The sequence below is a fragment of the Cucurbita pepo genome, chromosome 12 (assembly GCF_057944985.1).
Source record: "Cucurbita pepo subsp. pepo isolate OVF chromosome 12, ASM5794498v1, whole genome shotgun sequence".
Taxonomy (NCBI): domain Eukaryota; kingdom Viridiplantae; phylum Streptophyta; class Magnoliopsida; order Cucurbitales; family Cucurbitaceae; genus Cucurbita; species Cucurbita pepo.
Window position 1 is genome coordinate 4,780,308 of NC_141809.1, and position 17,034 is coordinate 4,797,341.

At 33.2% G+C, this 17,034-nt stretch overlaps 1 pseudogene; it reads left to right on the top strand.

Annotated features, from left to right (window-relative positions):
* Nucleotides 1-212: 212 nt before the first annotated feature.
* On the top strand, nucleotides 213-878 carry LOC147789853 (secreted RxLR effector protein 161 pseudogene; annotated as a pseudogene).
* Nucleotides 879-17,034: the final 16,156 nt, after the last annotated feature.

Consider the following 17,034-nt stretch of genomic DNA (forward strand, 5'->3'; position numbering starts at 1 on the left):
TCATTGAAAATGATGTGGGATTTTTGACTGACATTAAGCATTGGCTAGCGACACAATTCCAAATGAAAGATTTGGGAGAGGCTCAGTTTGTTCTTGGAATCCAAATTGTTCGGAATCGCAAGAACAAAACACTAGCATTGTCTCAGGCATCGTATATCGACAAAATGTTGATTCGATATAAGATGCAGGACTCCAAGAAAGGATTATTACCTTTCAGGCATGGAGTTCATTTGTCAAAGGAACAAAGTCCTAAGACACCTCAAGAAGTTGAGGATATGAGACGCATTCCCTGTGCATCAGCAGTCGGCAGTCTAATGTATGCCATGCTACGTACCCGACCCGACATATGCTATGCTGTGGGAATTGTCAGCAGATATCAGTCTAATCCGGGACATGCTCATTGGACTGCCGTTAAGAATATCCTCAAGTATCTTAGGAGAACGAGGGACTATATGCTAGTGTACGGTGCTAAGGATTTGATCATTACAGGGTACACTGACTCAGATTTTCAGATCGATGTAGATTCGAGAAAATCGACATCAGAATCTGTCTTCACTCTGAACGGAGGAGCAATAATATGGAGAACCATAAAGTAAGGTTGCATTGCTGATTCCACCATGGAGGCTGAGTATGTTGCTGCTTGTGAAGCAGCGAAAGAATCTGTATAGCTTAGGAACTTCTTAACTGATTTGGAAGTCGTTCCAAATATGCATCTTCCCGTCACTCTTTATTGTGATAACAGTGGAGTAGTTGCAAATTCAAAAGAACCTAGAAGCCATAAGCGAGGAAAACATATTGAGCGCAAATACCATCTCATAAGGGAGATTGTGCAACGAGGAGATGTGATCGTCACACAGATAGTTCATACATCATCATAACTCATACATACTCATCATACTCATCATATTGCCACAAAGTGCATCAAACATATCAAGTACGACATTTATCAAAATATATATATACTGAGCACATCATCAAGTATCGTAACCCACACATCATCATAACTCATACATCATCATAACTCATATACCGCATCGTAAGACATAGTTCATACATCATCGTAACTCATACAATTTTTAGCCTATCCTATAGTAAGGCCACTTACCTGGTTGATCTTAGTCGAAGTCTTCCCTAATTTAATTAACGTAAGCTCCCGTTCCTCAAGAGCTGCTCCAAAGGTTGCTGGAGTTCGCTTCATATCCCACCGTTCGTCACCTTTTGTTAGTATTTCACATTTTAATTAATAATCCAACTAACAATGTGAAATACGGCTCTAAAACAGTCTCAGTAAAAATCGAATTCCAAGTTTTCATTGTTTCTAAATTTTCTAAAACTTAAATTGAAAATATGTCAATATTATTTCATGCGGCTTTGAATCATTCAATCCAACTATGGTTTGTTATAATATTATATTCTCTAGATACAAATAATAATAATTTTTCACCTTTTCTATTTTCCTTCTCTTCTGCTGTGCCACTTTGTTTCTCCTCTCTGTATTTTTTTTTTCTTCTTATTATGCAATTATAAAACAAATTTCAATCAATTTTGTTCTCCTCTCTTTCCTAATATGACTGTCCAATTAACATAAAGCCATTTTTAATCTATTCTGTTTTCTTCTCTTCCCTAAAAACTACTGTCGTGAAGCCATTTTCAATCTATTATTTTTTTTTCTCTTACCCAACTGATGACTATCCAATGAAAGGAGTCATTTTGAATCCATTCTAATTATTCTAATTTTTCTTCATAAAACTGGCCTATGCATCAATCAATTATGATTTTATTCTCTTTCCTATAAATGATATCCAATTTAAATGCAATTGACAAATCCATTTTTCAATCAATTTTGATTTTGGATAAGATATCCAAAAATCTAAATAATAGAAAAAATAGATCTAAGATAACTTTTCTATCTCAAAAATAAAAGAAGAAGAGATCTAACTTACCCATAAATTTTCTATCTGTTCCCCTTCCTATCAAATCTGAGCCGTAGTGATGCCATTTCCAATTTTTCTCTCCCAAAATTTGTCATCTTTCTTTTGTTTGTTTCTCCTATTTTTTTACCCTTCCCAAAATCTGCCATTTTTTTTTGTTTCTTTCTGTTTTCTTTCTTTTGCTGATCATTTTGCAGTTGGAGGTGTTGGGGAGATTTTTTTTTTTTTTTTTTTTTTTTTTTTAATTATTATTTACTTACTATTATTATTATTTTTTTCTTCTTTTTTTCTCCTTACATATGTCATGCGTAAAATAAGAAAATGAAATGTCATTGATTATGTATATTGTTACTACTTGTTGATGATGAGTGTTTTTCATGACTAATTTTGATAAAATTGACTACATTGTTGTTGACGGCACGATTTTTCACTTAATTATATGTGTATGATAATATGGAAAATTATGTAGTTTATGTTAGGAATAGTAGACTTAAAAAAAATTGTGTGTTGATTTAGAACCATGCCGCCTAGAGGACGTGGAAGAGGACGTTGAGAAAGGGAACAACCTCCTGTCGAGGAAGGGGTAGAGGTAGAGGGAGCCCAACTTGTGAAGGCTCTGTAACAAGAAAATACGTGGCTGCACTACCTCCTACAACACCATTGGCGGGAATAGACCCCATGAAGAATCTGATGTGGGAATCTTTCCAGGCCATGGTTCAAGTAATGGTGGCCATCGAGCAAGCCAATAGCTTGTAACATACATAAGTGGCAAGATATTTATGGGATTTAAAATGGTATGACCCCGTACCTTTAGTGGAAGCACGAGAGACCCAATAGAGGCACAATTATGGCTATCACCAATGGAGACGATTTTCTTATTATGAACTACCCAGACCATGAGAAGGTATTCTTTTCGTCATTCATCTTGAAAGAGGATGCAAAATTGTGGTGTGGATAATTGAGAAATTCTCGGGCTAAATGGAAGTGTAAAACCATGGTCTCGATTCAAAAAGTTATTCCTAAAATAATATTTCTCGAAGGTAGTCGGACTTTGAAGACAACAGGAGCTTAGCCATCTGATATAGAGTGGACATTTTGTGGATGACTAGGCAAGAGAATTTATAAGGTTGAAATGATTCGCGCTGTCATTAGTGGATACAAAACTAAAAATTGCTAAAAGGTTCATCCTTGGACTAAATCTAGAAATTCATCGAACAGTTGAAGCCATAGATCCTACCACGTATAAGACTGCTTTGAGGTCAGCTAAGGCTATGGAAAAGCCTAGAGATAGTGATATGAATTCAACTCCAGACCCTTTGTATGTACCCGAAGGACCGATTACAAGAAGTAAGGTTAAGAAGTTTCAAGAGGCCTATACATTGCATCTTCAAAAACTAGCTAGTGTACAAGTTGAAACAAAGACTTTTGAGCCCAAAAATCTTTATAGCATTAGCATATCAAATAAAGAAGATAATGGATTGGGTGACATTGGAAAGTAATTAGAAGACTTGCCTTTGGTAGTTGAACTACCAATTAAGACAATTTATGAATGCCTTATTTTCTTCAATTTGTATTTAATAGCATTGATTAGTAGTTTGTATGAATGCCTTATTTTCTTCCATTTGTATTTAATAGCATTTATTAGTAGTTTGTGTGAATGTTTTATTTAATTCAATTTGTATTTAATAGCATTTGTAGTTGGTAGTTGAACTTTATTACGTTAGAGTTATCTTTTGAGCCTATTTAAAGGCACGTAATATTCATGTTTGGGCATCAATTGTTGAATACAAACCAAACCTTTGTGTTTTTTTTATACCTTTTTAGTGTTATTCTTTTTCAAATCTTGTTTTAGGTTTGATGTTTAAACCGATTCATTGAATTAGTTTTGATCAAGCTAATTCTGGAGTGAATTGTCTTGGTATCTAAGTGTAACCATCATAGATTCCAAGTTCGATCTAAGAGTCATTCATCTTCTAACCAGCTCTTGGTTGGAATCAATCCGTTAAGTTAGGTTTCTCTGTGAACGTTTTGCAAGGATTCTAGAAGGACCTCTAGCTTTGCAAAAATCTAGCATTGTTGGCGCTTATCAGATAGGTACGTTGAGAGTCAGTTGTCACTATTGGGAGAAAACAATAGTATGATCAGACCGACTCACATCGACAACCATCAACATGTAAACCTCAATATACGGATAGACACCCTCCTTAATATGCTGATAGATATCTTAGAGACTAAGAGAAGGTCCAAGGGAGTGAGGAACCATTGTGCCTTGAATGTGGGAAACAACATTAGGGTAGATGTATGATTTGAATCTAGGGCTTGTTTCAGATGTAGTCATCAAGACTACCTTGCCAAATACGAGGAGGACGAAAAACCCAGTTGACCCACCAAGAGGCCCTGGTGGAGTCGAGAGACCTATCTAGACCTATTCGCAAGAAAGAGAGTATGCACCTGCAGGGATGTTGGGAAATACAACATAGTGGTGATAGGTACACTATCCATCCTAGGACACTATGCTTTAACGTTATTTGATTCAGGCTTTACACGTTCCTTCATATCTGTGCCATTTTTTAGTCAAGCAGGGTTCCAACTAGAACCCTTGTTGCATGTATTAAGTGTTAGCACCCCAACACAGGTAGACTTAGTGTTTAATGATAGAGTAAAAGATGGGCAAGTAATAGTAGCAAGATGAACCTTTAGCGTAGACCTGATAGTTGTTAGCATTACGAATTTCGATGTAATACTATAGTATAGATAGATTGGCTAGCTAAGAACTATGCCAATATAGATTGTTACAAAAAGGAGGTGGTAGTCTCAACACTATCTGGATCTAGTTTTAAGTTCAAAGGCTAGAGTTACCCCTAAACTAGTTTAGATGATGAAGGTCAAGAGACTGGTCTAACGAGGAAGGTGAGCCATATTTATTAGTGTCGTAGATACAAAATGGAAAGAAAAGACTATGAATACCATACCAATATTGAATGAATTCTCAGATGTCTTTTTGGAGGATTTATCAGGATGCCCTTTCTCTAAAATTGTAGGCGCAATTACAAGAAATTGAACTAGGAAGTATATTGTGCTAGCAAAATAAAAGGAACTTAAGACGCAATTACAATGATCTACTTAACAAAGGCTTCATCTGACCTAGCGTATCTTCTTAGGTATACCTCGACTATTGAGAGTTAAATAAGAAGGATGGTTCATGGGCCTGTGCCTCGACTATTGAGAGTTAAAATAAGAGAACGATAAAAAACAAGTACCCACTCTCATATTGAAGATTTGTTTGAGCAACTCAGAGAAGCGAAAATATTCTCCAATATAGATCTTCGGTCAGGGAACCACTAGGTTAATACTAAAGAATGGGATGTACTTAAGACATCATTCAAAACAAGGTACGACCACAACGAGTTTGTGGTGATGTCATTTGGTTTCACTAACGCCCCAACAATATTCATGGAGTTAATGAATAGAGTATTAAAGGAGTGTCTCGACACATTTGTTATTGTGCTTCAGACCAGTGGTGCACTTATTAGATACCTACTACGGAATGCTTTCTTTAGAAAGTTATCTGCGTTATCATTGTCCCGCGAAAGCATCAAATCATCCTAGTGTACTCAAAGATGGATCAAGAACACGTTTAAAAAGTTCTAAAATTTTGAGAGAGAACAAGTTGTACGCCAAATTCTCCAAGTGTGAATTTTTGTTCCGACACGTCTCATTTTTAAGACACATGATGTCAAAACATGGAATCTCAGTAGACCCCACCAAGATTGAAGTGGCCATTAAGTGGGATCACACGAACACAGTTATTGAGGTTTGTATGTATACCATATGTAGAGAAGTACTACACATCAAATTCTACCCGAACTGGAGTTGAGACCAACACCATGAAATGATGTTTTATGAAATGATTGTTCCTAAACATCATTGCATTTTGACCCCAGTATTGAAGTTCCTTACCTTATACTTCTTAAAATTGATATGAATCCAACAACTGATTACTTCCATGTACCCGAACGAGCAATTAAAAGAAGCAATACAATGAACATTCAAGTATCCTCAAGAAAATAATGGAGTGTCTGACATTGGAAAGTGATTGGAATTCTTGCCATTGGTAGTTGAATTACGAATTAAGACAATTTATGAATGCCTTATTTTCTTCCATTTCTATTTAATAGCATTGAGTAGTGATTTGTAGTTGGTGGTTGAACTTTATTATATTAGGGTTATCTTTTGGGCCTATTTAAAGGCATGTATGTAAGGACTCGAAAAAAAAAATAATAATAGTTAGTAAATAATAATAATAAAAAAAAATTAGAAACAATTAAAACTTGGAATTCGATTTTTAGTGAGACCATTTTAGTTAGTCTTTCTTATCTTTTCTATCATTCACTATGAAATTACCTTAACTTTTATGTCATTTTCTTTTACAAACTAGATAGACTAGACATGAAATTTTTTATTCTTTTTAAATAAATTGAATGCATTGTTACCTGATTTGATTTTAAAGGAATACCTCGTACAAATTTAATTATTTTATTACGACTATTAATATGAATTCAAGTTCATATGTTGTCCGAAAGACAAATAAGCAAATAAAGCAAAGTGTCAAAAGATAAAAAAAAAAAAAACACATACATATATCATATATTATTGTATGTTATTCAGTATTCTTGCGTTCCAAGGATAGAATTTAATCTCGCACGCTAACAATCACAACATATTAGTTTTGTTCTTATTAACACTTAATTCTGGAGGTTGAGGTCTTCAAATTGCATATCATTGATTTTCAATTCTTTGGTTGCGAATTCAATACAAATGCATAAACCGAGATAAGATCACGAACAAGTACGATCTCCGCAGTCAGCAGAGGTGTTGCATGCCATGTGTTTTAGAAGGCTTCTCTTTGATACCAATGGCAGCATCCCTTCAACTTCAACTGCAATAATATTTTAACACTCAGACATTATGTTTGAAACTTTTGAACACTTAGTATGAGATTTTTCTTAGAAGGCTTCTCTATTGAAATATTAACCTTCATAAAGATTCAAAACAAACAAAGAACGAAGAACTAGAAATTTTACTAGAGCAAGACACAACCAACAGTATCATCACAATAATGAAAATCAACTTCACACTACAAATCTCTGCCATGTTATTATTTGTGTTCGAAATAATTTGAATGGATTGGTGTGATGGTAATATGAACCAAGAGACATCAATCATACAATATGCTTCAATGAAGATGTGAAGAACATATTGTTGAAATAATCGAAAGATATTTCAATTCGTGCCACATTGAAGAAAAATGAAGTTTCATGTTATAAATTTTGGGTGGATTACAATTTAGAGTAATTTAGAGTTATTGTATTTCATTATTGTATTTCTTTTATTTACTTTAGGTTACAATTACATAATGGTTAATTATGGCCATTAAGTATGAATGTTACAACTCTTGGAATACCTTTAATAGTTTCAGTTTCATTTTGAGTATTATAAAGCCATATGTTGTATTTGTAAATAGACCTGGCAAATATAGTAAAAGAAGCATTTGTGCTCTTGTTTAGGCAATGACTAAGTTTCTTTGCAATTCTATGTAGTTTAGGTTGCATGTAGAATCATTCAAGCTCGACATGATCAATCTTGCTTGTGGAGTGATTCGAATCTCGGACAATATTTTCTTCACATCTTCATTGAAGCATATTGTATGATTGGTGTCTCTTGGTTCATATCAGATGGTTAAGTTTCATTCTTGTCAATCCATTATATAATCCTCTAGACGGGAAATTAGTTCACCAATATGAATCTAAATAGTAGATTTTGGTTGATGCCAAATATATGATATTTCTATAATTACAAAACTACAAATCCTATTTTTCAGAAAATATTAAAAAGAAATCAAAGTAGGAAATGTTGGGTTTCAATTTTTTTTCTTACAAAATGATGGTCATTTGCCATTCATTTAACTTGAGCTTGAGAAAAATAAGTGAATATAAACCAAATTATCACAAAATATATATATATATATATATATATATATATATATATATATATATATATATATTTTTTTTTTTTTTTTTTTTTCCTCAAAGATAAATAATGTAAGATTCCAAGTTGATTGGACAGGAAAACAAAACATTTTTTATAAGAGTATGGAAACCTCCCTTTGATAGACGTGTTTTAAAACCTTGATGAGAAATTCGGAAGGAAAAGTCTAAAGTGGACAGTATCTGTTAGCACTACAAGGGGAGTCAGATTCGGATTATCTTGTTGATCGAATATCTCAAGGCAAGAACATTGTTTGAGATTCGAATCACTCCACAAGCAAGATCGATCATGTCTAGTGATATGAAACAAGAGACATCAATCATAAATTATGCTTCAATTAAGATGTGAAGAAAATATTGTTGAAATTATCAAAAGATATTTCAATTCATGCCACATTAAAGAAGAATGAAGTTTCATGTTATAAATTTTGGGTGGATTACAATTTAGAGTAATTGTATTTCATTAATGTATTTTAAGACTTTTTATTTACTTTAGGTTACAATTACATAATGGTTAATTAAGGCCATTAAGTATTAATGTTACAACTCTTGGAATGCCTTTAATAGTTTCATTTTGAGGCTATATAAAGCCATGTATGTTTATTTGTAAGTAGACTTGGAAAATATAGTAACATACATGGGTTAATTAACCATGTATGTTCATTTTGAGGCTATATAAAGCCATGTATCTTTTACTATATTTTCCAAGGCTATATAAAGCCATGTATCTTTTACAAAATATAGTAACATTTTGAGGCTATATAAAGCCATGTATCTTTTACAAATACAACATACATGGGTTTATATAGCCTCAAAATGAAACTATTAAAGGCATTCCAAGAGTTTTAACATTCATACTTAATGGTCATAATTAACCATGATGTAATTGTAACCTAGAGTAAATAAAAAGTCTTAAAATATATTAATGAAATACAATAATTCTAAATTACTCGAAATTGTAATCTATCTAAAATTTATAACATGAACTTCATTTTTTTTCAATGTGGCATGACTTGAAATATCTTTTGACAATTTCAACAATATTTTCTTCACATCTTTATTGAGGTATATTGTATGATTGATGTCTCTTGGTTCATATCAAACTGTAACGGCCCTAATTTATTTTATTAAAACCAAGATCGCCCTACATGCATTCAATCCTTAACCTAGGTTCAAAATTCAATCTAGGTTAAGGTTTTTTTCTCTCAACCATCAATCACAAACTTCTCTCAACTTCATTGGGATGTTTTCCTTGAATTCCAATTTGTATTCTTGTTTGAATCTAAGGATATGCTATCCTATGTTTAAAAATTTATGTTAGATGGGCATAAATTCAATTTGAAAGTCGTCCATCAAGCATTATTGACTCCTAAACTTAAAAGTATAAAATTTCTAATTAAATACAGAAACTATAATTCTTTTTTATAAATCGAAATAGAAGTTGAACATCAATCTAGTTTTTTTTTATACCGTTGTATATTATAAGTTCCCAATTTTATAGAGTTTTAAAATTCAACATCAACCGTTGAACTTAAAATAAATCATCAACTCCATCCACTGAGATCCATTAAAAAAGATGGTGATATGAAGCAAGAGACATCAATGTGAAGAAAATATTGTATGATTGATATCTCTTGGTTCATATCAGATGGTGTCATTTAAATTTGTCACCATAATCATTATATATCTAAATCATCATCTTTCAACTTGCAATGGACTGTTAGAGGTTCTCCTTCCCTATAATTAAAAATCGTCAGTTTCCAAGGTGATACTCGAGATTGGAGAGCAAAACAGGTAGAGACATTAAAAGTTGATGCAAAAGAAAACAGCAAAATCACATAAAAAGAATTTATAGCATTCATTTTTTTGATCGATCAGAATCTGTTTGTATTTCTTTTATTTCTATTATGACTTTGATATTTAGATTGAGGTAAATATTTTAATCTTATTTAATAACTTTAATATTTTATTCATATGTACTTTTATTTAAATGATTAATAGATTTTTTTTATTTTATTTTTTAGTTGGGTTTCTCACCCATATTAAGTAATTTTTATTAAAATAAATATTTGGTGACTGTTTTCTATCCTTATTTTTCAAATAAATGTAAGACACTCATATACCGATGATGGCGTCGCGATGAAGTCCATGGAACGAGGATTAGAATAGTTGCATTAATGTTTGTTGGTAGCTCTTAGATTAGTTGTCCATGTCACCTTTTTCTGAAATATTTTAAATAGATGATTTCTGTCCTCATTAGTGTCATGCATATAGTGGCACCTTATTTTTAATAGGTAAACAAGGATGTTAGAATTGTAGGCTCTTAGTTTATTTATAAGTCATATGTCATTCACATTTGTTACATCATTCTTGTATCTTATTACATACCTACATGTCACATATCTAGCATTTAAGCTCTACTAGTTTATCCAAACTCAACTTAAGGTTCTAGTTGTGCATCTTCCAAGCTTTTCATCGTTTAGCCTAGTCGGAGATCTTTTGGTTCATTAGGAATATCCTGAAGTTCTAGATTAGTTGTTTTCTAGTCCCTTCATACCTGTTCATTTTTTATGTTTCAAGGATATTATACAATAATTCTAATTCTACTCAAAAGTTTTGAAATTTCTAACATCCCAAATATGTCTAAACAACAACCTACTCGTACCCTTTTCCAAAATAATACCTATCGTTAATCATATTGTTAATTAAAATTTGATGTTATTATTGTGTAAGGGTCAATATAAAATTGAAACCTTTAAATTTTGACTCAAGAATAAATGTTTTAACGAATTCTTGACTTTTATTTAGGTTAATTATAATGACAAAACTCGGTAAGCTTAATAATATGAAACAGCTCAAACTCACTGCTAGGAGATGTTGTCTTTAAATTAACCCAACCCAAATTTATAACTCGGGCTTTTCGGTTTCAAAACTTAATCCAACTCAATCCTTGTATTGCTGCTTCAACCGTATATAGCCAATCACACATTTAGCTCAAACATCCATTCTCGGTGAATGACCTCTAAAATTAAAGTAGATAGCTTCATTAATAACAAAATCATCTCCAATCACGATAGCCATAATTGCGCCTCTATTGGGTCTCTTGTGCTTCCACTAAAGGTACGCGGGTTGTATCATTTGAAATCCCAAAAATATCTTGCCCCTTATGTAGATTACGAGTTGTTGGCTTGCTCGGTGGCCACCATTATTTGAATCATGGCCTAGAACGATTCCCACATCAGATTCTTCGTGGGGTCTATTCCTGCCAGTGGTGCTGTTGGAGGTGGCGCAACCACGTATGTTCTTGTTACATAGCCTTCACAAGTTGGGCTCCCTCTACCTCTACCCCTTCCTAGAACAGGGAGTTGTCCCCTTTCTCGATGTCCTCTTCCACGTCCTCTAGGCAGAATGGTTCTAAACAACCACACAATTTTTCTTAAGCCTACTATTAAGTAACATAAACTATATAATCTTCTATATTATCATACACATATAATTAAGCAAACAATCATGCCGCCAATAACAATCTAGTCAATTTTATCAAATTCAATTAGGAAATACATTTATAATGGACAAGTAGTAACAATATACATCATCAATGACATTTCATTTTCTTATCTTCCGCATGACATACCTGATGGTGATGGAGCATAGCGGTGAGACCACGGAACATGTCAGGCCTACCTCGTAGGCTAGTCTACAAAATCTATAACCTTGAGCAATGATACCAACTATAACGACCCTAGTTTTCTACTTAATTAAAGTCACTACCACATACATGACGTGACATCTTGTGGAAAAATATTCATTTAAATTTTTTTCATAAAACAATGTTACATGTTTAAGAAAAAGATCTTAAAATAATACAATTGAAAAATTAAGATTGACCTAAGTAAAAAAAAAAAAAAACAAAAAAACAAAAATGCCCTATATTAACTTACAGTTTACTAAATTAAGTGCAACTACCCTATGCATGTGCACTGATCTTTTAATTTGTGATGCGGCCGTCAACCGTGTTTTTGCGATCTGAAATATAAAAGTAGCATGTGACTTAAGTATTTTAAGAAATATCCAGTAAGTGATCCCACTACTAGGGTTAGAAAATGTAAAGACATGTAAAATGAATGAGACCTATCATATAAAAACCATATTTCCTTAGGTTACTATCCTAACTGGATCCTTGAATGTGTATTTACTATTCTACACACGGGCCTCATTTGTACGAGATAGCAATAATGCATTGAATATATTTAAAAATAATAGAAAATTTCATGACTAGTCCATCGATTTTGTAAAAGAAAATGACATCATTGTTAAGGAAATTTCATAGTGAATGATAGAAAAGATGAGGAAGACTATCCCCACGCGCTCACAAATGTGTAACAATTCTTGCTCAAGATTCAAAATCTTGATTCAACACCTGATAGCTCCAGTATTCCCCTGCTAGTAGTCACGTTACTTACTTTTGCTTCTAACAGTGAAAATTATCCCCACAAACCAACACGAGTCGTCCTAACATACTTTATCTTCACTCACATGTATTATAGGAAAATTTCTAGAACGTCACACAACATAGAATTACTCCAAACAAAGTACCTTAAAAAATGAAGTTCCTATGATTGAGCCACTAAAAAGGAAGATGCACATTGTTGGTATAGGTTGTAACCTTTATTTCCTTTAAGACTTCCTTAGTCATCCTATCTTCAGGATCACTCTCACTCTGATATGTTCTCAATTCATTCATGTACTCCTCTTTACTCAGGTGTCACATACCCACAAGATTTCTCCTGTTTGCCCCTGAATCACATCTTACTGTGAGAGGTATTGCTCTTATCCCGATTGTAATGACTCTAATTTTCTATTAAAACCAAGGTCGCAACTACATGCATAATATAACTAGAATGCGTGGAGAAATTCATTTAAAAGAAACGACGCTATGGACTTAAACGTTTGTAATAAAATTTTTAAAACAACATAACAGGAAATAAATAGCATACAATTTTTAAATAAAACAAGAAAATGATCCATAATCTAACTTAAGACCTACATATAACATGTATGCATCTACCCAAACTTCAATTCTAGATTTCTACTTACCTCGAGTCACTACCGTCATCAAAGAATAATCATTTTGTGTTGAAATAAGCATTTAAACTTTATCCAAAAATACAAATTTCATCATAAAACACTGTCATGGACTTACATTATAACGACTCGAAATTGTTTACTTAATTTTAGGTCGCTACTGTATACGTACCATAACATTGAATGCGAAAGACTTCATTTAAATTCCATAAAACATAACATTTATCTTAAAACGCAGCCATGGACTTACGTGTTTCCAAAACATCTTTAAAAAGACACAACAGAAGACTAAATAAAATGAATAAGTGTTTAAGTTAAAAACATCCTATTCTAGCCTAAGTCTAAGAAAATAAATACCACTATCCTACGCATGTGCCATGGTCTCGAATTGCGAGGCCGTCGTCAGCCGTACATGAATGTCTTGCCTTAACCTGAAAAATGTAGTAGCACATGGCTTGACTATTTAAAGAAATAATCATTAAGTGCCCCCACTTGTGAAGGCTCTGTAACAAGAAAATACGTGGCTGCAATACCTCCAACAACACCATTGGCGGGAATAGACCCCATGAAGAATCTGATGTTGGAATCTTTCTAGGCCATGGTTCAAGTAATGGTGGCCACCGAGCAAGCCAATAGCTTGTAACATACATGAGGGGCAAGATATTTATGGGATTTAAAATGGTATGACCCCGTACCTTTAGTGGAAGCACAAGAGACCCAATAGAGGCACAATTATGGCTATCACCAATGGAGACGATTTTCTTATTAATGAACTACCTAGACCGTGAGAAGGTATTCTTTTCGTCATTCATCTTGAAAGAGGACACAAAATTGTGGTGATTGGATAATTGAGAAATTCTTGGGCTAAATGGAAGTGTAAAACCATAGTCTCGATTCAAAAAGCTATTCCTAAAATAATATTTCCCGAAGGTAGTCCGACTTTGAAGACAATAGGAGTTCACCCATCTGATATAGAGTGGACATTTTGTGGATGACTAGGCAAGAGAATTTTATAAGGTTGAAATGATCCGCGCCGTCATTAGTGGATACAAAACTAAAAATTGCTAAAAGGTTCATCCTTGGACTGAATCCATAAATTCATCAAACAGTTGAAGCCATAGATCCTACCACGTATAAGACTGCTTTGAGGGCAGCTAAGGCTATGGAAAAGCCTAGAGATAGTGATATGAATTCAACTCCTGACCCTTTGCATGTACCCGAAGGACTGATTACAAGAAGTAAGGTTAAGAAGATTCAAGAGACCTATACATTGCATCTTCAAAAGCTAGCTAGTGTACAAGTTGAAACAAAGACTTTTGAGCCCAAAAATCTTTATAGTATTAGCATATCAAATCAAGAAGACAATGAAATGGCTGACATTGCCTTTGGTAGTTGAACTACCAATTAAGACAATTTATGAATGCCTTGTTTTCTTCAATTTGTATTTAATAGCATTGGTTATTAGTTTGTATGAATGTCTTATTTTCTTCAATATGTATTTAATAGCATTTGTAGTTGGTAGTTGAAGTTTATTATGTTAGGGTTATCTTTTGGGCCTATTTAAAGGCATGTAATATTCATGTTTGGGCATCAATGATTGAATACAAACAAGACCTTTGTGTTTTTTTTACACCAAACCTTTGTGTTTTTTTTATACCTTTTTGGTGTTATTCTTTATCAAACCTTGCTTTAAGTTTGATGTTTAAACCGATTCATTGAATTAGTTTTGATCAAGCTAATTCTAGAGTGAATTGTCTTGGTATCTAAGAGTGACCATCATAGATTCCAAGTTCGATCTAAGAGTCATTCATCTTCTAACCAGCTCTTGGTTGGAATCAATCTAAGTTAGCTTCCTCTGTGAACGTTTTGCAAGGATTCTAGAAAGACCTCTAGCTTTGCGAATTCCAGCATTGTAGGCGCTTATAAAAAATACTCAACCTTGGTGCTATTCTTGTTTTTAAGATAAAAGTAAGACACTTTTGCACAGTTGGACAATGTCGTGGTGACATCTATGGAATGGAAGTTTGGGTAGATGCATTCATGTTATATATAGTTCTTAGGTTATACTATTTATTTTCCATTATATTGTTTTAAAAATTTTATTACGAACGTTTAAGTACATAGCATTGATTCTTTTAAATGAATTTCTCCACGCATTTTAGTTACATTTCTTTTAAATGAATTTCTCCAGCGAATAGTTATATTATGCATGTAGTGGTGACCTTGGTTTTAATAAAACATTAGGATCAGAGCGATACCTCCGACAGTCAGATGTGATTCAAGAACAAACCAAGGAGGAAGCTTGTTGGTATGTGACACCTGAGTAAACGAGGAGTACATGAATGAGCTGAGACCACATCAAAGGAGAGTGATCCCGAATATAGGATGATTAAGAAAGTTTTAAAGGAAATAAAAGTTACAGCCTATACCAACAATGTGCATCTTCCTTTTTAGTGGCTTCGTCATAGGAACTCCATTGTTAACGTACTTTGTTTGGAGTAATTCTATGTTGGGTGACGTTCTAGAAATTTCCTACGATACATGTGAGTGAGGAAAAAACATGCTGGAACGATTCGTGTTGGTTTGTAGGGATAGTTTTACTGTTATAAGCGAGGAGTATGTAACGTGACTATCTAGCAGGAGAATGCTAGAGCCATCAGGTGTCGAATCGAGATTTCGAATCTTGATTTGAATCGAGATTTTGAATCTTGATTTGAATCTTAGACATGAGTCGTTTCACATTTCTGACAACGAGGGGATAGTCTTCCTTTTATCTTTTCTATCATTCACTATGAAATTTCCTTATAACTTTTATGTCATTTTCTTCTACAAAATAGATAGACTAGTCACGAATTTTTTTATTCTTTTTAAATAAACTGAATGCATTGTTACCTGATTTGATTTTAAAGTTATACCTCGTACAAATTTAATTATTTTTTTTACGACTATTAATACGAATTCAAGTTCGTATGTTGTCCGAAAGACAAATAAGCAAATAAAGCAGAGTGTGTCAAAAGATTTAAAAAAAGAAGAAAAAGAAAAGAAACATACCTATATCATATATTATTGTATGTTATTCAGTATTCTTGCGTTCCAAGGATAGAATTTTGTTCCGCATGCTAACAATCACAACATGTTAGTTTTGTTCTTATTAACACTTAATTCTTGAGGTCCTCTTGTTTCAGGTCTTCAAATTGCATATCATTGAGCTTTAATTCTATTGTTGCGAATTGAATACAAACGCATAAACCGAGATAAGAACACGAGCAAGTACGATCTCCGCAGTCAGCAGAGGTGTGGCATGCGATTTGTTTTAGAAGACTTCTCTTTGGTACCAGTGGCGGCATCCCTTCAACTTCAACTGCAATAATATTTAAACACTCGACATTATGTTTGAAACTTTTGAACACTTAGCATGCGATTTGTCTTAGAAGGCTTCTCTATTGAAATATTAACCTTGAAAGAGATTCAAAACAAACAAAGAACGAAGAGCTAGAAATTTTACCAGAGCGAGACACAACCAGCAGTATCATCGCAATAATGAAACTCAACTTCACACTACAAATCTCTGCCATGTTATTATTTTGTGTTCGAAATAATTTGAATGGACTGGTGTGATGGTTAAGTTTCATTCTTGTCAATCCATTATCTAATCCTCTAGAAGTTAAATTAGTTCAGCAATATGAACCTAAATAGTAGATTTTGGTTGATGCATATGCCAAATATATGATATTTCTATAATTACAAAACCACAAATCCCCTTAAAATGCTAAAAAGAAATCCACATAGGAAATGTATTGGGTTCAGTTTTTTTTTTTTTTTTTTTTTTCCTTACAAAATGTTAGTCATTTGCCATTCCTTTAACTTGAGCTTGAGAAAAATAAGTAAATATAAACCGATCTGTCACAATTTATTTTATTATTATTATTATTATTTTTGCTCTAAAGATAAATAATGTAAGATTGCAGGTT